This window comes from Kogia breviceps, chromosome 15, assembly GCF_026419965.1.
Source record: "Kogia breviceps isolate mKogBre1 chromosome 15, mKogBre1 haplotype 1, whole genome shotgun sequence".
In the NCBI taxonomy this organism is placed as follows: domain Eukaryota; kingdom Metazoa; phylum Chordata; class Mammalia; order Artiodactyla; family Physeteridae; genus Kogia; species Kogia breviceps.
The window spans coordinates 23,700,462-23,713,414 of NC_081324.1; positions in this window are offsets into that span (position 1 = coordinate 23,700,462).

Consider the following 12,953-nt stretch of genomic DNA (forward strand, 5'->3'; position numbering starts at 1 on the left):
GTCAGTATCCCTCTACATGATCCCCCTCCCCCCAGTGCTAGCTCTGGGTGGTTGGGGAAAGACCAACCAGGAGGCAGAGAGGAGCTGGCAGTAGCACACCATCCTAAGGGGCAAAGAAAAGGACTCTACCCTTGGTGTAAGGGATTACATTTTCCTTATTGTCATGTAAAGAATCCCCCTTTCCTGGCAAAGAAGGCCAATTTCTAAGGGAAGCTCAAACAGCATTGTATGGGAGGGTCAGACTGAGGAGAGCCAGTAAATCCTGCTAAGGGATTAAGGCTTTCTTCCCCTGGCTCTCCTGGAGGCCCTGGAGCCAACTATTTGAAGAATATTCTACGAAGGGGCGGGGAGGTGGATGGTAAAGCTAAAAGACAGAATATTGAATATTCACTCACCTGAAAATCCCCAAAGACGTTCTTTTCTGAGAAGATGGTCAGACTAATGCATATTGGCCACCTGACTGAACGGCCAAGGCAGATAAACCTTTTCCTAAGAGATTTATAGCCTCAACTGAAAACAGTTATTTGGACAAACTGTCAAACTCCTGCAGGGCCCACTTGACATCTGTGTTTGTCGGGTCAGCTAGGAGATCGGCTATGAGTTTGAGAGGCTAAGGATTTGTTGTTTCCTGCTGCTCCCTGGAGATCTACACAGCAAATGAAGCCCCAGGGGTGGCCATCAAAGAGAATCCAATAGAAGAAGGTCCCAGGGGAGCCGTGTTTCAGTCCTGTTTGAGGAGTCCAGAGGCGTTTGCTGTTGCATTCCCACTTTCTTCGCCCTTGCCAAACTCGTATTACCTCATCTGCTACAGCTTTTCCGGTATTCTCTAGAATTTTCCAGAATTTAATCTGAGGTTGTTGGCCTCACCAATCCACCTAGTGCCTCAGAGCCAGAATAATCCTCCTCAACATTGCTTTCATTAGGTTCGTCTTGATGAATGCAGGCAGCAGTGGGCTGAGAAAGTGGGACTGTGAACCAGGCACCAGAGAGCATTGCAAAAGCTGGAGGAAAGCTTGATAGCCAATCAAGAGACGGATGGTCCCGAGGCAGGATGGGGAAGCCAGGCCAGCCACGGTGAGCCGAGGGTCACCAGGAAAGGTGGAGGTCCCTGGTAAGCAGTCAGGGAGGAAGGGATGCGCAGAACTGGCAGACAGGATTCTAGAAAAAAACACAGGCATTGTTACCAAGGCTGTTGACCCCAAATCATACCCCTGCCCCTCCCTGGAATGGAAACCAATTACTCTTAATCTAAGTTTCAGGAGGAAGCTGCAAAGAGAAAAAACAAGAACTGGTTAGAACCAACTAGACCCAAGATGGAGGAAGGTTTTGACTTCCAGTGGACATTGAGCCTCACTATACGTTCACTGTAATCCATTAACATGCTAAATGACACACCCACCAGCACCATGACAGTTGATGGTTGCCATGACAACAACAGGAAAAGCCCATACAAGGACTGAAAAGGAGGGTTGCACAAGTTCCAGGTCCAAACCACATACCTGTTCTCAGATAATTCATGAATATTCCTCCCACTCTTTCCAATTCCTTCCCTTTTACCTCCATCTTCCTATATATTTGGTGTTTCCTCCCGAATTGGGTTGAGAAGTTGATTTGCAAACTAGGTTCCTGCTTCTCCATTCTTTGGCCATTGGATAAAGCTTGTGCTGTTCAGTCTCATCATCAGTTCATTATCGGCTGCATGAATTCAACTGGAGGAAGAACCTGGCTGAAGAAAACTGCCTCACCCAAGGTCACACCCCCTTCCTGGGCAGCCTACATCTAGTGATTGATCGGTGAACTTACAAAGGCCCAGCCTCTTCAGCCAACTTGGGACAACATCCAGCTCCAGAGCTCCTCTGGTTGGGAGTGGGGTACTGGTTGAATCTTTCACTGGGGACTGCATCAGAGCCTGATTTGGCCCTCAGGATCAATCCTGCTTCCTGACCCTCCTTTCCATATTATTGAACCCATGAGCACTTGTTCGTCTCTGTCTCAGACTCTGCTTCCTGGGGAGCCCAACCTGAATATCCTCCTCCTCCCATCATCAAGTTCCAAGCACTAGCAAATGTAGAGCATCCAGCCACAATGTCGGTGTAATAAATGCCAGTCCCTTCTCCCAGCCTAGCTCAGTTGACCCAGTATATAGTCAGCCAAATTCTTAAAGGCATTTATTCAGCCAGTATGTGCATGATGTCCCTTCTATGCCACCAAACATTCATTATGCAATAGAAAGCAGTCGCCACCATTACTTAAGACCCGCACAACTCTTCTGGGCATGAATCCTGTTGTTTTATGACATTGCTTGCATTGCCTTTACTTCTTTATAAAATGTATCTGTGTCTTGCTATCTACCTAAGTAGAATACCCCTTAGCATTTACTATGCATGGGCAGTGCATATCCCACCCTGTACATGTAATGGCTTCTTAGTTGAATGCATTAGTGACTGAGTGACAAAAGAAGAAAGAAATTGTATGAATTTTGTTGTTTAAGACACCCAGTCTGTGGTACTTTGTTATGGCAGCCCTAGCAAACTAATACACCCATGGTTACTTAAAAGAATTGAAACATCTTACAAATGAAGAATAATACTGAATATATTACGTATATAATATATATATAGAGAGAGACACATATCATTTGTGTATAACTATGGATTTTCATAAACTGCACCAGCTTGCAGGCAAGAAACTGTGAAACCAGCACCCAGGTTAAGAAATTAGGACGTTGTCAGCTCCCAGAAGCCACGTTTTACCTACTTCCTGTTATCCTGTTCCCCTCCGAGGGCAACCACTATCCTGACTTCATACAGAAAAGATTAGTTTTTGTCTTTTATATAAATGAAATCTTAGAAATATGATCAGTCTTTAATGTGTGACTGCTTTCACCCAACTCTGTTTGTGAGCACATAAGTGATCTTAGTGACTATTGTGCTGTTCACTGTTATAACTTAAAATGTATTTTCTGTATCCTAAAACAATGTCCTCCATTAAGATGGGGTGCTAACACTACTGCTGGAAAAGTATGCCAAAATATCAATAACTTTACAGCAGAATTTAGATGTGGTGAAATGTTAGGGAAAAGCTTTTTTTTTTTTTTTCTTTTTGCCTCTCACTGTTGTGGCCTCTCCCGTTGCAGAGCACAGGCTCCGGACGCGCAGGCCCAGCGGCCATGGCTCACGGGCCCAGCCACTCCACGGCATGTGGGATCCTCCTGAACCAGGGCACGAACCCGTGTCCCCTGGACCAGGGCACGAACCCATGTCCCCTGCATCGGCAGGCGGACTCTCAACCACTGCGCCACCAGGGAAGCCCGGGAAAAGCTTTTTTAAAAAAAGCAATCCATAATATGTCATGCTGTTAATTTAAGAAATCCTTCTCTGAAACATAGTAATTTTTTATTGACCAAGTACTCAATAGCACTTTCTGTGTACCACACACCATTCTAAGTGCTCTATAAATATTAACTCAATCCTCATAACAATCCTATGTGGCAGGTTCTATTATCATTGTTCCCATTTTACAGTTATCTGTAAACGTATCTTCTCTTTCCAGATATTTTCCCAGTTATCTGGAAAGATAAGATAAGGAAACTGAGACACATGTAACTTAATTAACTTTCTCTAGGTCAGGCAGCTAGTGAATGGCAGTCCTAGAAAAAGAGAGAGGAGATGGGATTTGAAACTAAGAAGTCTGGCTCAAGTGTCTATGCTCTTAAGCACTATGCTATGAAATATTAGAGATAAAACTGAAAAAAATAAGTAGACTGTTATGACAGTTGCATATTTAGATGTATTAGGAATACATTCCTTCTTATTTTGTGTTCATTGCAACAGAAAATTAGTCTTGCATTAACAGATGCCTTCAGGAATTCATCTGTTGCAAAAAAAAAAAAAAAAAATTCTACCACCTTCTACTGCCAGATTCTCCTCATAGAGGCTCTACTCACTTCCATTGCTGAAACTGTGCACCTCAGATTGGGACTTGAACGTACGTGCCAGGACTCCAACCTGGCCAAAATCCACAGTCTTCCAACTGAGATCACACACCTGGTTTCAGGACTTAATGAAGCTCAGGTTTATGTCATCTTATCGCAGAAAGAATTCAGTGAGAGACAAAGTGAGAGGTAAGACGTGGATTTATTTAGAGAGAAACACTCTCCACAGACAGTGAGGGCCATCTCAGAAGGTGAGAAAGGCACCAGGGTATGGGGTTGTCAGTTTTTATAGGGGTGGGTAATTTCATAGACTAATGAGTGGGAGGAGTATTCCAGCTATTTTGGGAAGGGGCGGGGATTTCCAGGAATTGGGCCAGCACCCACTTTTTGATCCTTATGGTCAGCCTTGGAACTGTCATGGCGCCTGTGGGTGTGTCATTTAGCTTGCTGATGTGTTATAGTGAGTGTATACTGAGGCTCAAGGTCTAGTGGAAGTCAACTTGTCTGCCATCTTGGACCCATTTGGTTCTAATCAGTTGTGTCATGTCCTCAGGCTATGTCATTCTTTCAAAGGTTGTGCCCTGCTCCCTTCCCTCCTGTTTCATTCCCACCATCATTGCCACATCCCTCTCCAGATTTTATTATTATCCACTTTCTAGGAAGACCTTTGAACCCCTCCAGGGTCTGACTCTGGAACCCACATAAGTAGGGCACATGCTCGCTGAGATCTCCAAAACCATTACGAGAAAGGTTTAAGGAACCTACTTCACAAGGTCTGTGAGAAGACCCTCAAGATTTTCTCAATGAGAAAACCTATGAGAAATGCTTCAAACTATGCCTGGCTCATAGTAAGTGCTGCTTAACGTCAAACATGTTTCTTCCTATTACCTTCCCCCACCATATCTACCAAACTATCTGCATCTACTCCACAAGCAATTCAATAAAGACTTTTTTTTTCAACAAATGGTGCTAGGAATTGGATACCCCTGTGTAAAAAGGTGAATTTATTTTATTTTTTTAATTAATTTTTTAATTTTTGGCTGCATTGGGTCTTGGTTGCTGTGCACAAGCTTTCTCTGGTTGCATCAAGCAGGGGCTACTCTTTGTTGCAGTGCACGGGCTTCTCACTGCAATGGCTTCTCTTGTTGAGGAGCACAGGCTCTAGGCGCATGGGCTTCAGTAGTTGTGGCTCGCGGGCTCTAGAGCATAGGCTCAGTAGTTGTGGTGCACTGGCTTAGTTGCTCCACAGCATGTGGGACCTTCCCGGACCAGAGATTGAACTCATGTCCCCTGCATTGGCAGGCAGATTTTTAACCACTGTGCCACCAGGGAAGTCCCTAAAAAGGTGAATTTAGACCCTCACCTCAAACAAAATTGAGTTAAAAAAACTAAATCAACGTAAATTTAAGAAGTACAAATATAAAACTTCTAGAAGAAAAACAGGAAAAAATCATTACTTTGGGATGGGAAAAGATTTCTTAAATACAATACCAAAATCACAATTTATTTTTAAAAAAAGAAGGAATCAATACATTGGACTTCATCCAAAGTTAAAACTTTTTTTCTTTGGCCATGCCCTGTGGCATGTAGGATCTTAGTTCCCCAGCCAGGGATCGAACCTGTGCCCCCTGCAGTGGAAGCATGGGGTCCTAACCACAGGACCACCAGGGAATTCCCCAAATTTAAAACTTTTGCACTTTATTAAACATTATTAAGAAAATAAAAGACAAGTCAGAACCTGGGAGAAAATATTTGCAAAGCTGATAAAGAACTTGTATCCAATGGAATTCCCTGGCAGTCCAGTGGTTAGGACACCAGGCTTCCACTGGCAGTGGGCAGTTTCGATCCCTTGTTGGGGAACTAAGATCCCACAAGCTGCACAGCACAGCCAAACCAAAAAAACAAAACAAAACAAAAAAACCCACCTGGTATTCAGAATATAAAAATAACCCTTACAACTCAACAATCAGACAAACAACCCATTTAAAAATGCCCAAAAGGGGACTTCTCTGGTGGTCCAGTGGTTAAGAATCTGCCCTCCAATGCAGGGAACATGAGTTTGATCCCCAGTCAGGGAACTAAGATCCCACATGTCGTGGGGGTGGGGGGAGGTGGGGGAGGATAGGGGGGTATTGGATAAGCCCAGGCACCACAACAAAGATACCATGTGCCATAACTGAAACAGGAGAAAAGGGGCAGGGCACAACATTTGAAAGACTGACATAGCCTGAGGACATAACATAAACTGATTAGAACCAAATGGGTCCAAGATGGCAGACAAGTTGACTTCCACTAGACCTGAGCCTCAGTATACACTCACTGTAACACATCAGCAAGCTAAATGACACACCCACAGGCGCCATGACAGTTCCAAGGCTGACCATAAGGATCAAAAAGTGGCTGGTGGCCCAATTCTTGGAAATCCCCACCCCTTCCTGAAATAGCTGGAATACTCCTCCCACTCATTAGCCTACAAAATTACCCACCCCTATAAAAACTGACAACCCCATACCCTAGGGCTGCTCTTGCTTTCTGAGATGGCCCACACTATGTCTGTGGAGTGTGTTTCTCTATAAATAAATCCACTTCTTACCCATCACTTTGTCTCTCACTGATCTCTTTCTGCGATGACACATCAAGAACTTGAATTTCATTAAGTCCTGAAACCAGGTGTGTGATCTCAGTAGTAAGACTGTGGGTTTTGGCCAGGTTCGAGCTCTGCACATGAGTTCAAGTCCCAATCTGAGGTGCACAGTTTCACAAAGAAGATCACGCCTGCCACAACTAAGACCTGACGCAGCCAAATAAATAAATAAATAAATATTTTGAAAATGAATAAATAAATTAAAATGGCTGAAAGATTTAAACAGATACTTCAGAGAGTTGTATGGTACATGAAAAGATATTCAACATCATTGGACTTTAGAGAAATACATATTAAAACCACATGAAGATACCACTACACAGCCATTACAATGACTATAATTAAAAATACAGACAATACCAAGTTTGGGCAAAGATGTGGAGAAACTGGGATCCTCATACATTGCTGGTGGGAATGCCAAAAGGTACAGCCACCCTGGAAAATAGTTTGGCAGTTTCTTAAAAAGTTAAACATAGAGACAGCCTCATGCACCAGAGGGCAGACAGCAGAAGCAAAAAGAACCACAATTCTGCAGCCTGTGGAAGGAAAACCACATTCACAGAAAGATAGACAAAATGAAAAGGCAGAGGACTTTGTACCAGATGAAGGAACAAGAAGAAAAACAACTAAATGAAGCAGAGGTAGGCAACCTTCCAGAAAAAGAATTCAGAATAATGACAGTGAAGATGATCCAGGACCTCGGGAAAAAAGTGGAGGCAAAGATACAGAAGATGCAAGAAATGTTTAACAAAGACCTAGAAGAATTAAAGAACAAATGGAGATGAAGAACACAGTAACTGAAATGAAAAATACACTAGAAGGAAACAATAGCAGAATAAGTGAGGCAGAAGAAAGGATAAGTGACCTGGAAGACAGAATGGTGGAATTCACTGCTGTGGAACAGAATAAAGAAAAAAGAATGAAAAGAAATGAAGGCAGCCTAAGAGACCTCTGGGACAACATTAAACACAACAACATTCACATTATAGGGGTCCCAGAAGGAGAAGAGAGAGAGAAAGGACCCAAGAAAATATTTGAAGAGATTATAGTCAAAAACTTCCCTAACATGGGAAAGGAAATGGCCACCCAAGTCCAGGAAGAGCAAAGAGTCCCATACAGGATAAAACCAAGAGACACAAGCCAAGACACAAAGTAATAAAATTGACAAAAATTAAAGACAAAGAAAAATTATTGAAAGCAACAAGGAAAAAATGACAAATAACATACAAGGGAACTTCCATAAGGTTAACAGTTGATTTCTCAGCAGAAACTCTATAAGCCAGAAGGGAGTGGCATGATATATTTAGGGTGATGAAAGGGAAGAACCTACAACAAATATTACTCTACCTGGCAAGGATCTCATTCAGATTTGACAGAGAAATCAAAAGCTTTACAGATAAGCAAAAGCTAAGAGAATTCAGCACCACTGAACCAGCTCTACAACAAGTGCTAAAGGAACTTCTCTAGGTGGGAAACACAAGAAAAGAGACCTACAAAACCAAACCCAAAACAATTAAGAAAATGGTAATAGGAACATACATATCAATAATTACCTTAAAAGTGAATGGATTAAATGCTCCAACCAAAAGACACAGGCTCACTGAAAGGATACAAAAACAAGACACGGGGCTTCCCTGGTGGCACAGTGGTTGAGAATCTGCCTGCCAATGCAGGGGACACGGGTTCGAAACCTGGTCTGGAAAGATCCCACATGCCGTGGAGCAACTAGGCCCATGAGCCACAACTACTGAGCCTGCGCGTCTGGAGCTTATGCTCTGCAACAAGAGAGGCTGCGACAGTGAGAGGCCTGCCCACCGTGATGAAGAGTGGCCCCCACTCACCACAACTAGAGAAAGCCCACGCACAGAAATGAAGACTCAACACAGCCAAAAATAAATAAATAAATAAAATTTAAAAAAAAAAAAAAAGACCCATATATATGCTGTCTACAAGAGACCCACTTCAGACCTAGGGACACAGACAGACTGAAAGTGAGGGGATGGAAAAAGATGTTACATGCAAATGGAAATTTTTAAAAAGCTGGAGTGGCAATTCTCATATCAGACAAGATAGACTTTAAAATAAAGAATGTTATAAGGGACAAGGAAGGACACTACATAATGATCAAGGGATCAATCCAAGAAGAAGATATAACAATTATAAATATATATGCACCCAACATAGGAGCACCTCAATACATAAGGGAACTGCTACTAGCTATAAAAGAGTAAATCGACAATAACACAATAACAGTGGGGGAGTTTAACACCTCACTTACACCAATGGACAGATCATCCACACAGAAAATTAATAAGGAGACACAAGCTTTAAATGACACAATAGACCAGATGGATTTAATTGATATTTGTAGGACATTCCATCCAAAAACAGCAGATTATACTTTCTTCTCAAGTGCACATGGAGCACTCTCCAGGATAGATCACATATTGGGTCACAAATCAAGTGTCAGTGAATTTAAGAAAATTGAAATCATATCAAGCATCTTTTCCAACCACAACGCTATGAGATTAGAAATCAATTACAGGGGGCTTCCCTGGTGGTGCAGTGGTTGAGAGTCTGCCTGCCGATGCAGGGGATACGGGTTCATGCCCTGGTCCGGGAAGATCCCACATGCCGCAGAGCAGCTGGGCCCGTGAGCCATGGCCGCTGAGCCTGCACCTCCAGAGCCTGTGGCCTGTGCTCTGCAACGGGAGAGGCCACAACAGTGAGAGGCCCACGTACCGCAAAAAAAAAAAAAAAAAGAAAAAAAGAAAAAATCACCAACAAACAGAAGTCCAGGACCAGATGGCTTCACAGGTGAATTCTTTCAAACATTTAGAGAAGAGCTAACACCCATCCTTCTCAAACTCTTCCAAAAAATTGCAGAGGAAGGAACACTCCCAAACTCATTCTATGAAGTCACCATCACCCTGATACCAAAACCAGACAAAGATACTACAAGAAAAGAATATTACAGACTAATATCACTGATGAATATAGATGCAAAAATCCTCAACAAAATACTAGCAAACAAAATCCAACAGCACATTGAAAGGATCATACACCATGATCAAGTGGGATTTATCGCAGGGGTGTAAGGATTCTTCAATATACACAAATGAATCATTGTGATACACCATATTAACAAATTGAAGAATAAAAACCATATGATCATCTCAATAGATGCAGAAAAAGCTTTTGACAAAATTCAACACCCATTTATGATAAAAACCCTCCAGAAAGCAAGCATAGAGGGAACCTACCTCAACATAATAAAGGCCATCTATGACAAACCCACAGCCAACATCATTCTCAATGGTGAAAAACTGAAAGCATTTCCTCTAAGATCAGGAACAAGACAAGCATGTCCACTCTCACCACTATTATTCAACATAGTTTTGGAAGTCCTACCCACAGCAGAGAAGAAAAAGAAATAAAAGGAATACAAATTGGAAAAGAAGAAGTAAAACTGTCACTGTTTGCAGATGACATGATACTATACATAGAAAATCCTAAAGATGCCACCAGAAAACTACTAGAGCTAATCAATGAATTTGGTAAAGTTGCAGGATACAAAATTAATGCACAGAAATCTCTTGCATTCCTATATACTAACAACAAAAATCAGAAAGAGAAATTAAGGAAACAATCCCATTGACCATTGCAACAAAAAGAATAAAATATCTAGGAATAAACCTACCTAAGGAGGTAAAAACCTGTACTCAGAAAACTATAATACACTGATGAAAGAAATCAAAGATGACACAAACAGATGGAGAGATATACCATGTTCTTGGATTGGAAGGATCAATATTGTGAAAATGTCTGTACTACCCAAAGCAATCTACAGATTCAATGCAATCCCTATCAAATTACCAGAGGCATTTTTTACAGAACTAGAACAAAAAAATCTTAAAATCTGTATAGAAACACAAAAGACCCCAAATAGCCAAAGCAGTCTTGAGGGAAAAAAACGGAGCTGGGGGAATCAGACTCCCTGACCTCAGACTACAATACAACGCTACAGTAAAATATGGTACTGGCACAAAAACAGAAATATAGATCAATGGAACAGGATAGAAAGCCCAGGGATAAACTCACATACCTATGGTCAACTAATCTATAACAAAGGAGGCAGGAATATACAATGGAGAAAAGACAGTCTCTTCAATAAGTGGTGCTGGGAAAACTGGACAGCTACATGTAAAAGGTTGAAATTAGGGCTTCCCTGGTGGCGCAGTGGTTGAGAGTCCGCCTGCCAATGCAGGGGACACGGATTCGTGCTCCGGTCTGGGAAAGATCCCACATGCCGCGGAGCGGCTAGGCCTGTGAGCCATGGCCGCTGAGCCTGCGTGTCCAGAGCCTGTGCTCCGCAACGGGAAAGGCCACAACAGTGAGAGGCCCGCGTACCGCAAAAAAAATAAAATAAAATAAAAATAAAAGGTTGAAATTAGAATACTCCCTAACACCATACAGAAAAATAAACTCAAAGTGGATTACAGACCTAAATGTAAGACCATACACTGTAAAACTTTAGAGGAGAACATAGGAAGTACATTTTTTGACATGAATCACAGCCAAGATCTTTTTTGATCCACTTCCTAGAGTAATGGAAATAAAAACAAAAATAAACAAATGGGACCTAATGAAACTTAAAAGCTTTTGCTAAGCAGAGGAAACAACAAACAAGACAAAAAGACAACCCCCAGAATGGGAGAAAATATTTGCTGACGAAGCAACGGACAAAGGATTAATCTCCAAAATATACAGGTAGCTCATGCAGCTTAATATTAAAAAAACAACCCAATCAAAAACTGGGCAGAAGACCTAAATAGACATTTCTCCAAAGAAGATATACAGATGGCCAAGAGGCACATGAACAGCTGCTCAACATCACTAATCGTTAGGAAATGCATATCAAAACTACAATGAGGTATCACCTCACACCAGTCAAAATGGGCATCATCAGAAAATCTCCAAACAACAAATGCTGGAGAGGGTGTGTAGAAAAGGGAACCCTCTTGCACTGTTGGTGGGAATGTAAATTGATACAGCCACTATGGAGAACAGTATGGAGGTTCCTTAAAAGACTAAAAATAGATTTACCATATGACCCAGCAATCCCACTACTGGGCATACCCAAAGAAAACCATAATTCAAAAAGACACATGCACCTCATTGTTCATTGCAGTCCTATTTACCATAGCCAGGACATGGAAGCAACCTAAATGCCCATCGGCAGACGAATGGATAAAGAAGATGTGGTACATATGTACAGTGGAATCTTAGCCATGAAAAGGAACGAAATTGGGTCATTTGTAGAGGCGTGGATGGATCTAGAGAGTGAAGTAAGTCAGAAAGTGAAAAACAAATATCGTATATTAATGCATGTATGTGGAACCTAGAAAAATGGTACAGATGAACTGGTTTGCAGGGCAGAAATGGAGACACAGATGTAGAGAACAAACGTATGGACACCAAGGGGGAAAGTGTCAGGGGTGGGGGCAGTGGTGGGATGAATTGGGAGATTGGGATTGACATGTATACACTAATATGTATAAAATGGATAACTAATAAGAACCTGCTTTATAAAAAAGTAAATTAAAAAACGTCTATGTGTTTGAAAAAAAAAAAAGTTAAACATAAACTTAACATGTAACCAGGCAATTCCACTCCTAGGTAACTATCCAAGACAAGTGAAAACATATGTCCATACAAAAACCTGTACTCAAAAGTTTACAACAGGTTCATTCATCAGAGCCAAAAACATGAAACAATGGAAATGTCCATCTACTGCTGAAATGATAAACAAATTGTGAGATAGCTGTACAATGGAATTCTATTCAACAATAAATGAATGACTTACTGATACATGCAATAATCTAAATGAATCTCAAAAGCATTGTGCTAAGTGAAAGAAGCCAGACATAAAAGACTACATACTGTAGGATTCACATGGCATTCTGGAATAGGCAAAACTACAGCGACAGAAAGTAGAGCAGTAGTCGTTAGGTCCCATGGGTGGGAGAATGAGATTGGTTCCAAAGAAATGTTAAAAAACAAAGCCTAACTGAGTAAATTTGAAGAGTTCATTGGCTTTATTAAGTGATTCATCTAATAAATCATTTAATTAGTTGTCAGCATCCCAACTAGCAAGTAGAAAGTTACTCTGAGGAGCTGTACAAAGTGGAAGGTTTTTCAAGGCAGAGGGGGTGGGACAAGGAAGTAAAAAACAAAAGAAAGTATTATTTCAGGCAAGATCACCTGCCATTGGGGGAAGGGCAGGGGTCTATCATGTAGATTACCTCACTAGTGTTAATCAGGAAATTCCAGACTGGAATTTTATAATTCCACTCCTAGAAGAATCTGAAACTA